This window comes from Hippopotamus amphibius, chromosome 1, assembly GCF_030028045.1.
Source record: "Hippopotamus amphibius kiboko isolate mHipAmp2 chromosome 1, mHipAmp2.hap2, whole genome shotgun sequence".
Classification (NCBI taxonomy): Eukaryota; Metazoa; Chordata; class Mammalia; order Artiodactyla; family Hippopotamidae; genus Hippopotamus; species Hippopotamus amphibius.
The window spans coordinates 141,121,973-141,134,691 of NC_080186.1; positions in this window are offsets into that span (position 1 = coordinate 141,121,973).

The window sequence follows — 12,719 nt, forward strand, 5'->3', positions numbered from 1 at the left end:
GGGAGCGTGAGCTAAGCAAGAAAATTTAAATGTATTTATTGCAAATTTTGACCTCATAAGGTTGCTGTGTGTACTTAATAGGAAAATGTACATAAGATACAAAGCAGAACACCTAACACAGAAAACAATAGAACTTTGTATTATCATAGTAATAGTAATTATGTTAAAGTGTAAGAGGGCATATAGCATGGTGTGGACATTTTTTTAAGTTCACAATATTTATTTATTCTTTTTATCTTCTTCCATTAAAATAGGATAACTGTACAATGCAAAGAAAATTAAATTTGATGATCACTATGTCTTTCTGTCAGCTTGACCTCTATATTTTTATAGCATCATTTGAAGGATGGAATATTTCAAAATAGAGATATCATTTAATCTAAATATGTCTTATTCATGTCAAATATGTTGCATATATAATAGAGCAATTAATCTAGAATAAAAAGAAAATATAGTTCTGGTCTGTTGTTACCATTGTCAAAAGATCAACTGAGGCACATGAAAATTTTCAGGAGTTTATTTGAGCACACATCAGTCAGATTCCGCCAGTGCCGATCAGAAAGTGATTAGGAGCACTCCACCTGACAGGAGCTAGGGGAGAGGTTTTTATAGAGAAGATTCAGAAGCAAAGCAAGGAAGTCATTGATTGGCTACAGTTTAACCACTTGCCTTATTTGGGAAAGCCTAGGTAGCTTGGTTTTGTGATTGGTTGTTCTTTCATTTTCTTGGATTTGGATGCATCAACTCTGGCTTAGGTTTTGGTTTGCTTAGTAGACTACTGAGGTATTAGAGCCACCCCAGTTTAGTAGCTTCCTCCTCTCATTATGTTAACAGCAGCTTCTGCTTGATTTCTATGAGTCTCATTCTATGAATTATAAAATAGCTGTAAACAGCCTGAAAATAAATAGTACATGCATAGCGATGGAGATGATGATCTATAGCTGGACTGCAGAAAGTGTTTTGACTATTAGACAGTAATTTTCTTGAGGGTTGGGTGTGTTTTGATCCTTACGTTATCTCAGCATTTAGTAAAATGCTGGCATAGTGTAGGTACACGTTAACTATTTGTTGTTATATAAGCTTCAGACAGTGCGTTTTCCTTTGTCCTGCTTCGCCTATTCTGTATATTGGACATTTGAAGACTACCTCATGCTGTAGAAAGTAAGATTTTGAAAAACTTATGATGAGTTACCTCACATTTGCCCCTATTAGTTTGTGTGGGTAAAAATGATTTAATGTATTTTATTCAATGTTAATGGAATAGTGAATGGGAAACTGAGATTACAAATAGATCTTTTGACTATATACTGAATGTTCTTTTCAGTTATAAAGATACATGAAAATTAATCAAAATGGTTCCTATTTTCCCCAAAAGTCTTCACTGAAATTCTAACTAACTTCCCAAGAGACCCCATACAGTGACATTAATTCTAATAAATCATATGGGAATAGAAATTCTTTATTTTTATGTATTTTTTTAATTGAAGAATAGTTGACTTACACTGTTGTGTTAGTTTCACGTATACAGCAAAGTGATTCAGTTATGTGCACACAGACATGTATACTTTTTCAGATCCTTTTCCAATATATGTTATTACAAGATATTGAATATAGTTCCCTGTACTATACAGTAGGTCCTTGTCAGAAATAGAAATTCTTGTTTCGAAAACTCTTATTAATATAAAGTATGTTCACTAAAGGATGAACCCACTTCATGCAGCATTTTAGAAGAGCCAAATTAAACATTACTGAGCTGTAGGTTTGCTTTGATAAGTATATATTTACTATTTCTGTCATATATTTTCTCTAATTAGTATAACTGTTATGTCATTCTGCAAATAGCAGGCAAAATGTTCTTTGGAACAGTTTTCACTAAATCATGCCTCTTCTCGGAAGTATTCAGTGACATACTGTCTTAAAAAAAAACCTAACAAATCAAATCATCCCTTGTATTAAGCCTAACATTCAAGGTCCTTCTTCATTTACTCTATTTCTCAACCTGTCTATTCTTACCTCCTATGATATCCTTTATTCCCACAGAGCTGAGAACATAAGTATATAAAGTTATATACTTCTAACTACATATTTTGTAGATATACTCTTCTTCCTCTACTCCATTACACGCTCACACCTGCCGAAATCTTTCCCAATTTGACGTAAATTTCTTGATTAACCTTTGTAGTGGCCTTCATTGTTTCTACAGCTTAGAATTCTACTCTCTTCTTGGACCTTTAATCTGATTACCGATGTGGAATTGGCCTCTTTCCTATTCTGAATCGACTTATTTCTAGTGAATCTGGTAACACTGAATGTGGTGATCGGGAGTGATATTTGGTCTGAGACCTGAATAATAAAAAAGTATCAGTTCCACAGAGATCTAAGAAGATCATTCCATGCAGAGAAAAAGGCCAGGCAAAGACTTTGAGGCAGGAATGGACTTTGCATTTTTGAACAAATGAAAGAAGACATAGTAGGTGAAGTATAGTGAATGATTGGGGAATGGTGGGAGATGGGATTGACGTTTGCAGGTGAGATCCTAATAAAACCTTAAATGCATGTTAAATGTTTGAATTTTATGTTATGGGTACTGAAAGCTGTTGGAAGATTTTAATTAGAAAGCCTCTATGATCAGACATATATGAAAACAATCAATTTGAAATTGAGAGGAGAAAGTATTAAAGGGTGTTACGGTATAAGCCTACTCTCTGGCCATGGGCGAGCCCTCTGCTGCAATCTTCAGCTGTCTACAGAGGATAACAGCTTCAGTAAGTAAGAAATAAATATGGTCTTTTGTGAGGAATGCTTAGGTAAGAATGTGATGAAAAAGTAATGATATTAGAAAAGATCTTGGAATTTATAGGAAAAAAACTAAGGTAATGGAAGGAACATAGTGTCTAAATATATCAAAAGAGTGGAGAATAGCAGGAATAAGTTATTCAGAATAACAGAAGGAGCAAAGGAGCAAAATATTTTCTTCTGAGCAGACTTCTTAACTCATGGGTTTCCCTTGTCCTTGTTATGCATTTATGCCAATGCCCTGGTGACCTTGTACAACACAGGCCACCTAGGTAAGGTTCAATCACAAATGATAGAAGCCGTCTCAGAATGTGCTGTGTGTCTTCAGAAAGAGGGAGAGATACATAGTGCTGTGAGGAGCAGATGCAAGGCAATTTCTCACTTCCCTTTCTTGAGAGAAGCTTTCCCAGGGCAGTTTCTCATCTGTCTCCCTAATTCTTATAGGATAGGGGGCTTTCTGCCTTATCTCCTCTTGGGGTATAGCTGCCAGTGATAAAACTGTTTTATTGCTTTGTGGAATTGGCTCCTCAGAAACAGCCTGGTTCCTAACTCATTTGCATGCCACCTGGTCCCTTTTGCTTTAATATCATCCTATGACATGGCGAGCTGACATCATTGCTGATCTTATTTTCACTGCCTATGTAAGTAATAAACTGTGTGAATCTATCTGGGCTTATATTTCCCTTACTAGTCACATCTGTCAGGCTTCTTGACAAATTTGGCTTCCAGTCTTGGTCTTTGGAAGAATGACAACTGGAGTCCCGTGGACTGGCTGGTTAGGTGTGGTAACCCAGTAGGTAGAAGTGGACTTAGTTGCTGAACTGTTCAGTAACAACAGAGACAACTAGTTTGGGATCATCGTCCCTGAGATGACTGACGAATTGCCTTGGTGGTTAGAATTATGGATAAAGCAGCAGGATCATTTGAAGCTAAAGAGAGTGTATGGCGGTTGTCACTCACCGTCTGCACCACTGGCAAGTGGAGATCACTGCAACTTGTAGTTGTGTCAGAAGATGAAATACTTGGGAATTCCCTGGCGGTCCGGAGGTTAGGACTCCACGTTTCCATTGCAGAGGGCACAGGTTTGATCCCTGGTCAGGGAACTAAGATCCTGCAAGTCATGATGCAGCATGGCCAAAGAATTTTTAATTAATTAATTAATTAATTAATTAATAAAAAGATTAAATACTTGCTGGTGATCAAGGGCACTTGGTTTCCCACAGAAGGAGAGAAATTAGAGCTTGATCTGGGCAAAAGCCTAATGAGATGAGAGAAGTGTGACTCATCTGATTAGCATGTTGGGGAACTACACAAGGGTCACTGGATGAGAAGGAACAGAATTCGTTTAGGTGGGTAACAGTCAACCCTGTTCTCCAAGCCACCCTGGCCATAGCTGCCTTGCTTGATAACATGGGCCCTGGGGAAAGAACATGTAAAGACTGATCAGGACTTACTGCCTATGGTTTTACATCCATATGAAACAGTGGCCTGGCCAGGATGAGTTTCCATCCTCTGATAAGCACCCATGGAAGACTTAGGAGAAGCTGTATCTTCCCTTAGAGTAACCCCAGCCTGGATTAGTAATGGAGATAATGAGCATCCAGATGTGAAATCGTCTCCTGGGCCAAAGGGATCAGTGTCTGCAATCAGCACCACCAAGCTGTTGGGGAAACTGAACTGTCCTATCGTGTCCTGGGAATAAGCTCTAGAAAACTGTTCAGCTGCTAGGAGATACGCTACTGGGAAAGCTTGGACAAAGGTCAAGAAAAGTGACCTGCAGACTGTGGGAGAGTAAAGGAAAGTAATCTGGCTGTTAGACCAGCCCCTAAGAAGATTAGTGATTTGCCCACAGATGATGTTACCCCTCACTTTCAGGCCATGGGAGGGACACACCACTTGAAGATCTGGGCAGTAGCAGAGGAAAACCCCTAGCTAGTCGTGCCATTTCCTGTGGACAGATAAGAGGAGAGCTGGGAGGATCTCAGCCCCCTTGCTGAGGTCTGTGCTGTTTGGTCCGGTATTAATGCAGTACCTTTGATGCCACCTCTCTACCTAGATTTTACCCTCTTCAAGAGCAAACAGGACTAGAGTAGAGACTAAGGCTGCCTAAAGAGGACTGGAGGTCTTATTCACTGGTCAAGATGTGTTGAGAATTTTACAGCAACCAAGGTTGCCAGGACTTTTCATCCTCTAGTTCTGGGAAGCACCCATGGATGTGGGTTTTTTTTTAAAGAATTCTTTTAATTGGGTTTGGAAAAGTTCTCAGATTTAGCAATATGCTGATTAAATTTCTGGGTGAATCCTTTTGGGCCAGTGTACAATTAGTAACTGCTAATACCGAATATATTGTGGGATTTAGATATATTAAGGATGTTCTTATCTTTGATTATGAAGATTGTTCTCACTGGGGAAATACCATGATTAGAACAGTGATAGTAGGAAGATTGCCTATCTGGGAGCCCATCAGTCTTCCTCTAAGTCATGTGTTACTGTAAAGCAGTATAGGAAACTAGAGGGGCAAGGGTAGGAGGAAATCATGGCAATGATCAAGGTGGCAGTGGAGGCAGAGTTGCTTAAAAGAATATTATCAGCTTTTAAGAGGCTTGTGTGGCCAGTGAAAAAATTCTATATTACACGCTGCCTCTCTGTGGGCTACTGCAAGGTCAATGTGACAGTAGTTCCTCTTGTTCTTGCAATTCCAGATATAACAATCTGAGTCCACTGCACTGATTGAAGGTGTTAGTACACAGTGGTTCACATTGCTAACGCCCTCTTAAGCACCCCAGTACATCCAGATGATCAAACCCAATTTGCTTTTTCATGGCTTGTGTCACAGCGTAATTTTACTGTCCTGCTTTAAGGCTATCTAAACTCCCCCATGGTTTGTCTCTAGTAGTTAGACAGAGACTTTGAAAAACTAGGATGCTATTACTATTACCACTGGTACCATCATGCTGATGACATTATTCTGATTGGAAAGACAGGCTGCCTGAGATAAGATGTTTCAATATCTGAGTAGCTAGGGCTGGAAGACTAACCGTGGCAAATTAGAGAGGCTGGTCACCCAAACAAAGTTCCTAGGAAACATATGGACTAATATTCAGAGGATAATCCCTGAACCAATTAAAGAACTACTGGCCTTAGAAATTCTAGCAAACAAAAGAAGGCACAGCATCCAATAGGCCTATTTGAGTATTGCAGTTAGTTTATACTTGACATGGAAATACTACTCAGCCAGTTCCATAAGAACTCTGGAATGACAACCACTTTTGAGAGAGGCTGTGGCCAACACCAGGCCCTAGGATCTATCCACCAAACTGTACAGACTCTAATGCGCCTTGGAGATATAAATGTCAGTGATTGACAATCATGTGGACTGGAGCTCATGGCAAGGAGTTATTCCCACCGAGGCAGCAATTCCCCTGGGTTTTTGGACACAGCACTTGACTTCCTCTGCTGTCTGGTATAGCTCATTGGGTGGCAATTATTGACTTGCTGCTGGATGTTGGTGGACACAGAGAGACTAACTAAGCAACAGCAGATTGATACCTTGACATTCCTATCCTGGGGTGGGTCCACATGAAAGCACCAACAAACAGAATATTGACCAATAGGCATCTATTTTTAAATGGAAATAGTATGTCCAGGAAAGAGGTAAACAAAGGGTTAAACAAAGCCGCATTAAAAAGTGCCTAGTTACCCCTCAGATGGGATCACCTCAAATGGGGGGTCTCTCCTGGTCCTTTGATTCCCTGTGCCTTCCTCCTCCACTTCTGTGACTCCCCTGTATCCCTCCCTGCCAAGGAATTTGGGGGTATCCTTCCTGGCCTGCCTTTCCTGGTGGGCTAGTGCCCACCCCTGACACTCCTACAACCCCCACTGCAGTGAGTCTCTCCTCTGTCCTATTATCTCAGGGTCCTATTCTTTGTTAATTGGCATGTTTGCTTAAATCGTGTCAATTTTCGTGGATGTTAAAAAGTCTAAAGTATTACCCCATCTTTCAACTTAGTGCCTCATTAGGGCAAAGTAGTTACTAAGGTGGTAAATTTTAGACCTAGGGACAAACATAGTAAAGGGAAATTTTTCCCGCCCACAGAGGGATGGTATCTTCCTCTGTCCCATACATGTTTCCCATGAGACAGCTGTATATGTGGTGATAGAGAGGAAACTACAAGAAGAGCAAGGTCAGCACAGCCCGGGAACTGCATGTTATTGGGCTCCCTCCCAAGCGATTGAACCAGAGCGGCTGGTGTAGAGGCACCTCCCCCAAACACTCTGTGCTTTAAGGAACACCTCAGGTGATTCTGATGCTTTTTCAAGTTTGAGAATCACTGGAATAAGTTCATAGACTGATTTGGACAAGGTGTTTCTAACTAATTCGTTTTTATTTTGCATAGCTTTAGACCCTAAGCCAGGGACTATTTTTTCAGCAAATGGAGGAGAAATTCCAGGAAGAAATACAAGTTTTAAGGCTTAAAATTTTCCACAGTGTTGTGACTCACCAAGCCTAAAAAATTTTCATAGTTTCCTCCTCTCGTTTCAAATAGGAGTGTTGTACTCACTTTGGGAGTCAGCTGTGTGGCCTCAGAAGCCTGGTTTCTGGTATAGACTCCATCAGGTACCTGCTGTGGGATAGTAGTTGCTTCTCATCTCAATCTCCCATTCTTTCTCTCTCCTCCACATCCCCTTTCAACACTAACCTATCCTAAAATATCTTTAAGGTAGCAATTATATAACTTGAGTTCATACCAAACATCTGCATGTCCCCGTTTATATATACAATGGAAGGGTTAATATTTATTTTACCTCTCCCACGGGTTTTTCAGAATGCTGAAATAAAAGTCACGTATACGAAGTTATTTATAAACTGTGAAGTGCTTTGCAGTCATAAGATGGGAATAGTAATAGTATGATTCTTAGCCAGACTTTTTTTTAACTCCCAGAAAGCACAATTCTTGCTTGGTCAGTTGATGTATAAATTTTGTAAGGAGACTTGGTTAAAATAATAGTTTCTACTGTAAAGGTTTTCATATTGAGAGAGAAAGAGAAAAAGGGAAGAAAGGAGGGGAAAAGGAAGGAGGGGGGGGAATAACAGATTGCCAAAAAAAAAAAAAAGGAGGCATTTATTTTCTTATTTAGATAATCTGTTTAGTTTCCCCTCTGCCTGTGAGAATAGGAGCTAAAGCCTTCACAAGTATTTAACCTGGAAAGGTGTCTCTGGTTTCCATCTCTTCCTAGGGATGACAATTTCCTCTGGGATATTAAAAAAAAAAAAAAAAAAAACCAGTTGGGAAAGGAAAGGATGAACAAATAAAGGACTGAAAAACAATCTCATCATATACTAGAGGTTGCATGAGTGTTAGTGAAACCATGCAAGAAAATGAAAACTGGTCTCTGTGGACTCTTAAATCCATCTCAGTACTCAGCAGGGCAGGGCGTTTGTACAGGCAGACTTAGCTGTTGGGTCATGTACTTCAACACTATTAACTGAGTCAGAATATAGTTGATCCTGGCCCTGGCGAGGGGAGGGGTGAGGGACAGTGAGTTACTGCCAGAGCCAAAACTATGATCCTGACTCCCAAAATTGAGCCCATCTGTAATGATTTCAAAAATATATCATCTAATTCTTTGATACTCCTCCCTTGAATTGGTCTTGGCTTAGTGTTTACTTCTAACAATAGAATAAAGTGGAGTTAATGGTATAGGACTCTGAGAGAAGCCATAAAAACACTGGGACTTCTGCTCTCTCTTTGGATCACTTTCTCTGGGGGGACACAAGCTGCTATGTTCCAAGCAGCCCTGTAGAAGAGCCCACATGGCAGGGAACTGAAACCTCTGGAAAACAGCCTGCGAGGACTGGAGGCTTGCCAACAACTAGTTGAGCCATGCGATTTTAAAAATTTGTTATTTTAAACTACTGATTTTGGGGAAAATTGGTTACACGGCAATAGGTAGCTGATATAGTATATCTCGATACAATTAAATGATTGTTTAGGTCTTTTGCTTTTAATTGATCGCCTGATGACTGGGAAGGTATTTTATGAAGGGTACAGAGACGTACACTTGATCATATTCAGTTCAAGGGCTTTTTCTACGAAGTATTTCTACTAAAAGATTTGAATCTTCAAAACTAGCTTTTTATTAACTGCAACTTTTTTTAAGACACTATTTTTTTAGAGCTGTTTTAGATTCACAGCCAAATTAAGAGGAAGGTACAGAGATTTCCTGTATCTCCCTGTCACCACACATGCATAGCCACCCCCCTTACCAGTACTCCCACCAGAGTGGTACATTTATTACAATTGATGAACCTGCATGAGCACATCATAATCACCCAAAGTCCACAGTTTAGGGTTCACTCTTGTACATTCTATGATTTTGGACAAATGTATGAAGACATGTGTCTATTATTACAGTATTATACTAATAAGTTTCACTGCCTTAAAAATCCTCTGTGCTCTGCCTATTTATCCTTCCTGTAGACCACAACCCCTTTTAACTATCTCCACTGATATTTTCACTAACTCCATAGCTTTGTATTTTCCAGAATATCTTATAGTTGGAATCATGCAGTATAGCATTTTCAAATTAGCTTCTTTTACTTGGTAATAATATGCATTTAAGGTTCCTCCATGTTTTTTTCTTGGTTTAATAGCTCATTTCTTTTTAGCACTGAATAATACTCCATTATCTGTATATACAACAGTTCATCCATTCATGTACTGAAGGACATCTTGGCTGCTTCCAAGTTTTGGCAATTATCAGTACAAATAAAGCTGCTCTAAATATCCACAGGCAGGTTTTCGTGTGGACATAACTTTTCAATACCTTTGACTTTTCAATAGCGTAACTTTTCGATACCAGAGAACATGATTACTAGATCAGTAGTAAGAGGATGTTTAGTTTTGTAAAACACTACCATACTGTCTTACAAGGTGGCTGCGCCGTCTTGCATTTCCACCTGTGATGAATAAGAGTTCCTGTTGCTCTACTTCCTGGCCAACATTTGGTGTTGTCAGGGTTCTAGATTTTGGCCATTCTAATAGGTATGTAGTGGTATCACGTTGTTGGATTAATTTTCATTTCCCTGATGCCATATGATGTGGAGTATCTTTTCATGTGCTTATTTGGCATCTGTGAAACCTTCTTTAATGAGGTGTCTTTATCCCACTTTATAATTGCTGGTTTATTTTCTTACTGTTGAGTTTTAAGGGTTCTTTGTATATTTTGGCCAATAGTCCTTTATGATGTATCTTTTGTGAGTATGGTTTCTCTGTGGCTTGTTTTTCCTTTTTCTTGAAAACTAAGACTTTTTTTAAAAAAAAAGAATCTCTTGAGTCACATGTCATAGCCAGAACTAGGGCCTGGGAGCTCAGCAAAGATTTTCTTGAGCACTTGTGTAGGGGGCATGGTTATAAACACTCAGAGTTAGAGTGAACAGTACAGCTTCCCTCCTCCATTCAGTATCAGTCATCAGGTCTGATTTTCCTTTACCTGATCACTGAATTCCTAGAGTTTTCAAAACTATCTTGGCATAAAATTTGTATCACATCCCTTTCCCATTTCCTTTACCCTCCCATCATAGGAAAATAGCCTGTAAGAGAGGAGACAGGTCATCTTTGTATTAGTTAGAAAATATGGGCATCAGATAATGAGGGAAATTACAAAATTGCGTTCTCGTAAGAATGTTCATTATTTTCTGGGTACAGATGAAATAACATTTGTTTGCTTATTTTATTATGAAAGCAATACATACTCCTTTTGAAAAACACAATAAGTACAAAGTTAAATATTACATATAATCGCACCAAAGATGGTAATAATTACAAGTTTTTTTCTAACCACTGTTCCTCTGTGTGTCTTTCCTTCGCATTGTATATCTGTCATGTATATGTATGGTATGCATAGGTGTAAATTAAATATTCTGGTGAATCCTTGTGTTAACATAGTGCTTTTATGTTTTAAATATTGTTTTAAATCATCTCCAGTTGCTCAGTAAATAGTTATTGGACTGTGACGCCTTTAGAGACAAAGAGTTCGCCTTGTACATTTTCCACGTCTATCATGGTGCCTAACATATATATGAATCTAATAGGTGTTGAAAGTATTATTCCTATATGTATCAAGTAAAACGATTCAAGGAGAAAGCAAAGGGCATCTTCAAGTCACACTGTTAATTCTCAGTAGATTCTGCAACAAGAGCAACTGTAATTTCAGTAAAGCTTCCTCTTTGCTTAGAAGGCACATGACTGCCTCTGGGAAGGTAAACTGCTTTCTTGGGAGGTGGATTAGTGGAGAGAATGACCAGACCTTGGAGACTAGAGTGCAGTTGCCCTTCGAGCCTGGCTTTCCCTTTGGTTTTGAAAACCACAGTGTTTTACCCACAGCTGATCAGAGACCAGGTCCTGCCAGAAGTGAAAGATGATGGGAAAAAGACCACACCATTAGAGTCTGTTAAAGGTGTGTCTTTTGGAAAAGTGTACTGCTTTTCATTTCCAAAGTGTTGTCTGCAGACAGTATAGAGCAGAACAGTTTTGAATTTTTAATGTTTCCTTCACGGAAAGCTATTTCAGAAATTGTCTCAATGCTGCTTGCTCAGTCGTTCATTCACACCAGACGGAAATTCTGTCAGAACTTGTCACTTTTATTTAAGCAAGGCCCTGACATAGAGCAACTTTATTCTAATCATGCTCGCATATGGTTTGACAGTTGCAAGATATCTTGTGTGTCCATTGTACATGCTCAGATAGATAACTTATCACTAAACATTTCTCTTTTGGCAACTCTGATAGATTCTCACCTTCTTTTAGCCCAATTTCTAGAGAGTAAAAAAGCCTATTTTAAAAATATCATAGTTTTCTAGTTCTCTGTAGATAGTGTGAACATATTATAGGAACAAACACAATTTATTTGTTGTGGGGGGGGGGTGACAGGAAGCCAATGGAAACTAGTAGAAAAGATGCAGTACTCACAAAGAATTGAATCCTGAACTTTTTGATTTTCTCTCTGAATCCTGTTTTCCCAAAGGAATACATTACATTCACCCAGTTGGTTTCATTGGAGTTTACAAAACATATTAAAATGCAATTTTAAATGTTATGTTAATAATGATATGTAAACTGAATCTTCTAGTCATATCTAGCCTTAAAAAGACTAAAGGTCAGAGGAGGATGTTACTGAATAATCTGCTTTAATTGGTGTTGCACGGAAAACATTGTCACAGTATTAGTATTTCTCATTTCTTGACTGTGCGTTATGGCTCAAGCATTCTATTTGCTTTCTGCACATTATTTCATATAATCTTTTCATCCACTCTATAAGGCATTAGTATCTCTGTCTTGAAGAAAAGGAGAATAAACCTCAGAGCACACAAGTGTCTCATTCAAGGTCATTCTAAAAAAAGGTCATTTCAGGGAGATGGTCATCCTTGCATTTTCTATATAAACAATTAGGTAATTCCACAAGTATATTTAGAGGAGTGATTGGGGAAAATAATACAATGGGCTTCCGTTAGCAGCCTTTCACAAAGCGTCAATCGGCAACACACTTCATTAGATAAGGAAACTAAAATCAGTGATTCCCCATGTATGGCAACACCTACTTTGCACATGTTGGTACATGTGTGTTATCACTCTTGACATCCAAACCAAATTTTGAGTGGGGGTCTATCCTGTGTCTGAGGAAATAATCAGATTATCTTGTATGTTTTCTATTATAAAATGGGGATAATAACATCTCTTTTGAAAAGCTATTAAGAAGGGAAATAGGAATTTAGAAGAGCCTAAGACATTGTCTGAAAATTCTACTTCTTACTGCCAAGTGACATGGGTCCATGCAGGATCCCTGAGCTTCCAGGTGATACTTTCATAAAAATCAATTATAAAGAAATTGACAAAGGAAATTGAATACTTAAAAAAAACATG